Source organism: Nymphalis io, chromosome 2 (genome assembly GCF_905147045.1).
Source record: "Nymphalis io chromosome 2, ilAglIoxx1.1, whole genome shotgun sequence".
Lineage (NCBI taxonomy): Eukaryota > Metazoa > Arthropoda > Insecta > Lepidoptera > Nymphalidae > Nymphalis > Nymphalis io.
The window spans coordinates 1,117,005-1,124,062 of NC_065889.1; the positions used below are offsets into that span (position 1 = coordinate 1,117,005).

Below are 7,058 nucleotides of genomic sequence, written 5' to 3' on the forward strand. Positions count from 1 at the left end.
CAATTTCAATAAAATAATAAAAATAAGTAAGTCTTGTATGTTTGTTCACGTGTTCACTTAAAACCTTCAGAATCATATATTTATCTTTATAAAATCCATAAATTATTTCTCTTAAACTACTAAGATAACGTTAGTTTAATTTATTAAATTTTATAAAATAAATATATGTACATCCACAGTGCAGCGTACATGTATATATATAGTATTTTCAACTTCATATTTTTATTTGATTCAACAAGTCGCATGTCTCGCGTCTTTTGTATCGCGAATACGTCATCTATACTAATATTGTAAACTCTGTCTCCCTGTTACGCTTTCGAAGCTTAACCACTGAATCCATATTGATAAAATTTGATTTTGGACAAGCTTGAATCACAATGAAGAACATATGCTTTTTTTATCTTATACCCGCCCTCTCCCCCTAATAAGCGGGCGAAGTTGCGGTCGAATACTAGTATTATTATATATTAAATCGTGAAACTTTGTATATACCAATCCATCATTCAAATATCCAAAATAGTCCTCATAACAACCACGAATAATATTCTTATTAGTAAATAAACAATAATTTGTTACAAATAAACAAAAATATAGTCCATTATAATTGACACATGCTTGTTGAAATAATACGGCGAGTTTAATAACAGACTCGTAAATATATAAGCAATGATAAACTAAATCTTTTATTTAAATAAACTATATCATTTCATAAAATCTTCATTTTTATTTGTAGGGTATTACGTTTACGTCCCGATAGAAGCATCCCTATTGTCTAAGAAGTTACTTAGAGACATATGAGCCACCTAATGGTAAGTGTTCACCAACACTCACCACCCATCCATAGACATTGGCATTGTAAGAAATATTAACCACTATTACATTTGTGCCTGTAATTACACTGGCTCATTCACCCCTCAAACCAGAACACAACAATATCAAGTACGGCTGTTTTGCGGTAGAATATCTGATGAGTGGGTGGTACATACCCAGAGGAGTTTGCTCAACGCCCTACCACCAATGTGTGAACATTACAACCCTGTACATATAATGATATATACTATAATATAAAATACGTATTAATATATACATCGTCTACCACATTTATACAACTTTATAAGCGTACATGAATCACAACATGATTCGACTTGATTTCAATTCAATGTAATTTATTTTCAAATACGGTTTTATATATTGCTAATGCTAGAATAATCTTGCAAATCAGAAGTGGTTCTCAGGATTATGTATAATTTGTAAATCATAGCTGCACAACAAATTGATCACGGTTTGCTGGGCAGCAATATTTTTCGTTCATTGCAAATATCACATCGCTGTGAGTATGAATCTGTTTCATGATTTTTTTTATATTTAAAAATCATTTCTAATCCACCAACCTGCATTTAAGTAGTGTGGTGGAATAAGCTCCAAAACATTTAAGAAGATAGGACGCGTTTGACCAGTAGTGGTACATTTACAGACTGATTCTTTACATTCCCTTGTAAAATAAAATTCATAGTTAACATGTCCATACCATAAGAATTTACTTTGTCTTACAAGCTACTATCACAAGTTCTTCTTATGTATTCATTTCGTATTCCCTCCTTTAGCGCGGAACACGAGATGTTAAACAAAATCGGCCCTTGCCCGATTATTCAATCGGTTAAGATACACGTTACTAGACTCACCTCACTTGCAATCTCACCAAGTATTTTAATATATTTTTTTATAGAATAGGAAGATGGACGAGCATATGGGCTTATGAGCTGAGCAATATGGCTTTGATGGTAAGTGGTCATCAACGCCCATAGACATTGGCATTGTAAGAAAAGTTAACCATCGCTTACATCACCAATGCGCCACCAACCTTGGGAACTAAGATGTTATGTCCCTTGTGCCTGTAATTACACTGGCTCACTCACCCTTCAAACCGGAACACAACAATATCAAGTACGGCTGTTTTGCGGTAGAATATCTGATGAGTGGGTGGTACCTACCCAGACGAGCTAGGACAAAGCTCTTCCACTAGTGAAATTTTAAATATAAATGTGCCAATGCTGATGGCTACAAAGTAAGTAACCTAAAGTTAGATGAATGGACTACGTAACCGATGAAGTTAGAAACAATGAAGTAATTGAGAATATGACAAGTTACAGAGACGAATCGAAGAGGCAAACACGCCGCACGCAAGCAATAAGCAAATGAGATTAAAAAGGAACACGAATCCTAAATTACCAACAATGTAATTCAACTAATTGAAGACAATTTGTTACTAATAAATCAAACCTGCATAAATTACTTAATAACAATTGCAACATCGCAATTTAAGCTTATTATGTCATCGCCTTCATAAATACGTTAATATTAATTAGAATACCAAACCCCATTCATGATAAGCAAGTACACGCAAATTAACGTTTCGTTTTCGCTGTTTACATTTTAAACTTAAAGAAGCATTTGAAAGATACTTGCCAAACGCATTTTTTTTTAATTTAATAATGGTAGTGAAAATTGTCCAACTTATGATAAGTGATCATCACCGCCCATAGACATTGGCATTATAAGAAATGGTAACCAAACGCACCACCAACCTTGGGAAGTAAGATTTTATGACCCTTATGCCTGTGACTTGTTTGTACACCGACTCACTCACCCTTCAAACCGGAACAGAACAATGCAAAGTATTGCTTCTTGGCAGTACAATATGCAATAAGTAGATAGTACCAACCCAGGGGGCTTGCACAAATCCCTTCCACCTTGTATTTTTTACAGTACTAGCAAAAGCCACTGACAATTACACATAATTTTAATATTTTTGTTGTTACTTAATTACAGACTTGATAATTTTTCTTTTATGCAGACGCAACCTTATGTTATTCAAATTGAATTGAGATTCTCGCTTTTTGCTTTTTTTCTTTAATTCCTGCACACAAACATTAAATCACGAATATTGTGCAACTTTAAGGTCAAACAGTTTCATTATATACTTATTAAATAACGAAATTGAAATTCTAGTTTATAATTTGTTTAATAACAGCTTCATTGTTTTAAATAGGATTTAAGATGTATTCATACTTTTTGTAATAAACTAGCTAATGTTCACCGTGCGTTGATGCACCATGACAGCTGTACATCAGCGATAGCTGTTTGTGACTATCAGAATATTTAAACATAAAGCAAGCACTTTTAAATTTAATTCGTAACGCTAAATAATAAACTTAATGATTATTTTCCAATTAAGCAGTTTTTTTTTTAATTTCCATAACTATTAATAATATTAAAAAATTTCTTTGTTATCATTTCGTGATCACGTTACATTCACATATATAAATATTGGCACATTTCTCATATTTACAATTTATTAATCTTGATATGATGATATACCATTGTGTAAGAAAAAGCTAACCACAATGCTTATCGAATATTCGTATTCGCTAAAACCTATCACTAATGGAAACTCCGAAAGTTTTACTTAATCGATTATTAAGTATTAACTTGAAAGACAATAGATATATAACTACCACATATAAATACTATTGTCAATACTATGATTCGAATTTTAAACATTACGAGTACGAAAACGCAAAAAAAAAAACAAAAGAAAACTCAAGATATTTTCATATCTAATACATTCTTGATCGATAAGCTTAACTGAGCTATATAATTTACATAAATGTAAGGTTTAAACGAGTCCCATTCGCGGTCAAGGCGAGCGAGCTCCAAGCAGGTGTACTGCTCTGTATTGTGTTTCTATTAAAACCGATAGACTAGACGTAACCTCATAAAGGTTTACTAAATGAGCTGGTTTCCACCAAGGTCCTTTGGTTAGGACACGTGTATCTTAACCGTTGATTGGGGGTTCAAACTCAGACGAGCATTACAGAATTTTCACGCGCTTAATTTGTTTTTATAATTTATCTCGCGTTCGGCTGTAAAATGATGTGATATATGTCGAGAAATTATCTTAAATCTGTCAATCTGTCTTAAATGTTTGGGTCAAATCTTGTAACCGAATACCAGTTCCACTCGAACAATTTTTGGTGCTGATTCAGTACAATATACTTTATTCAATGATAGGGCTGTATGCAAGCCCATTTTGGTTAAAGATTCTACCGTCAAACAGCAACTTAGTATTTTTGCGTTCCAGTTGGAAGGGAGAGCTAGTAAATGTAACAGGCAGCAGGTACATGTTAGTCCCCAGTGGTTACTGGCGCATTGGCGATGTAAAGGATAATTAGTATTTCTTACGACGCCATTGTCTATGCGCGGTGGTAACCACTTACCAACAACTGGTCCCATTTGTCCGTTCGCCTAACTAAATTCTCTTTGTCGTTTTTAAAAAGGTTTTATTACTTTTTATTATATACGCAGGTATAGATTGTACACACCTGCAAAGGCGAGTCACGCTTTATATTAAGATAAAATGTAGCTAATAAAGTAATTGACTGGGTCGTACTTAAAATATAAAATAAATAAATTATAAAAACCCTTACGACGTTACGTTTAAAAGTTATTTGGCGGTTAGTTAATAAGTAGTTAGTTAAACATTGATTTCTCTCTATCTTTCATCATTGTTTTGACATTCGAAAGAAGAACAAGGCATAGTTTTGATTAACACAATTCCGTAAATTATAAGTAACGCCGTCAGACGATAGAAATGTAATATGCGCCGGATTATATAATCAATTATTATACCAGTACGTGAAAATAGTTTTGATGAACTTACAAACAAAATTGTCTTCATCTTCCGTAAAAAAATCATTAAGGTAACGATAACCAGCAAAGAGCCGACATATTTTAACAATACATATAAATCAAAGCAATCCAGAACTAAAACATAATCTTTACGAAAAGTGCCATTAGAATAATCAACGAGATGTTTCCAGTCATTTCTGAACTGTTGAAATGTGGTAATAGTTTGAAATGTATGTAATGTCAAGGATCCATTTATGTTGGTCTTCGATCTAGTTGTCATAAATCAAGTGAGACCGCCCCAGTCTATGTACCATTAAAGGTTATTAAAGCGGGAGCAGGATGGACCAAATTATACGGTCTGACCGCGGTGTGGCCAACAAAAATGCGCCGCGGTCCCTGACCGAATGTATCACGCACGTGCGCCAAATTAATTTTTCAAATAAAGCTTTAGTTGTATCGGAGACAACTTAAAAGAGGTTTTAGTATATTTATAATTAGTTATTGTATCATGAGATTGCAAAAGAAAACTTTTTTATGCAAGAAAAGACTAAAAAGGAATTCTATTTAAAGAATTTAATAATTCAACGAAATTTTTACACAATAAATGTTTTGATAATACTAATGTATTTGTAATTATATATAAATATTTTTAGTTGGGTAAGTATTTATTACACTTATTTTGTTAGGTCAAATACCTAGTTTCTTTAATATTTTATTTTGTGAAGCAATTATTATTCTTTCCTTAGTAGATAAAACAAATGTAATTAATAATATGTTTTAATAAAACTTAAACTAATTATTTAATACGAAAAATGATAAGTTATTATGTAAAATTAATATGCAAGTACAAAAGTTACAAATCGCCCGATGGATGCACAACTAACTACTTTATTTAACTTCAAATATTTATGAAATCCAATTAATTAAATCCAGAATCATAATTATTAACTTACATAATGACTGTCTCTCTTTACGATCAGAAAATAAAGCATATTAAATTCCCAAGAAATGTAATATTTTTTTAGAAAGAAAGAAATGTTAATTTTAGTTTTAGGTTTTTGTTATGACTGTTTTTGATGACTTTGTTTACAAATGAATCGGATGTTTTAGACGTGCCACTCAATTTTTATTGAGCTCAGTTGTTTTTCTCAAAGTGAAAGTTACCTAAAGCCACCTATACCTCTGAGAATTTTTTTTACCATTTCTTTGTACATCTTACTATCTTTATATGTATGTATGATGGTTATGTACATTAAATACTTTATTATTATGAAAATATCTGACTAATGACTTATAATATTAATCTCAATTGATAAGTATGATTACAATAACGTGAATACAGCAAAATTCAAAAGTTCTCGACGGAACATCCATTTTGTCTGTGAGTGGTCTATTAACTTTATTTTGTTAGATTTACTTTAAAGTTACATTACAATTATCTAACAGTACTAATGTTATGTGTTTTAAGTTAAATATATTAAATAAACATGTTATAAAATATTTTTTAATATTAATATGTAAAATATACAAACATAGGCAAATACCCAGGCAAAGGCCATTTGTATATATACACGTTATTTACTTATGAATAAAATATTTTTTAATTATTTAGATATTATAAATTTAATTTTAATGGGAAATAGTGCAATATTTTTTCTTTTCATAGATAGTAAAAAAAAAAACATGGTTTGTTTAATTTATAAAAGAGTAAATATTATCTGCAAATACAATCAACAAACAATAGTAAAAATTGTACTACAAAAATAATTAATAAATTAAGAATTCAACAAATTTCGTATCCAAACACTAAATTATGAATAAGAATGCATGTTTTTTTTTAAATAATTATTATATTACTCACCAATACACTGTCTTCAATATCCTTTAGGCTCTTTTCGACAATGTTTATTTGCCACCAGTTCGAAACTTATCGAATTTCGAAATTTAAATTCATACTTTCTCGTCAGTTCTAAATAAGAAAATATAACATGGCCTTATAAAATTTACTGTCGAAGTAAAATATCGTAATATTTATCATTATAACACATAAAACGAAAGAAAACGAAAGACAAATTGTTAGATCTAGCACACGGCTGATCCGTACACTCGACAATTTATTTTGTTTTTCCACAGATACAGATACACTATGCCAGCAGCACCGGTACATCTTTCTGCTAGGTATAAAAGAGATAACAATATTTTCTAATGAAGTGATAGAATAAGACAACAATATTAATGTCTGCTCTTACCAATGACAATGGCGGGCTGGCGCCATCTTCTCGTGAATGTTACCATTATTATTATTTCATATTAAAAACGTTTCATTCTACGCATTTTAACCTATTTATGCTGTTGCAAATATTTGCATT

The 7,058-nt window shown here is 31.0% G+C and overlaps 1 protein-coding gene across 1 annotated transcript in view; it reads right to left on the minus strand.

Annotated features, from left to right (window-relative positions):
* LOC126778215 (innexin inx1) overlaps positions 1 to 6,785 on the minus strand; it is a 49,330-nt gene extending 42,545 nt beyond the window's left edge. Inside the window, exon 1 of the mRNA XM_050501695.1 lies at positions 6,551 to 6,785. The gene's annotated coding sequence lies outside the window, so the exon portion shown is untranslated. The remainder of the gene's footprint in view (positions 1 to 6,550) is intronic.
* Positions 6,786 to 7,058: the final 273 nt, after the last annotated feature.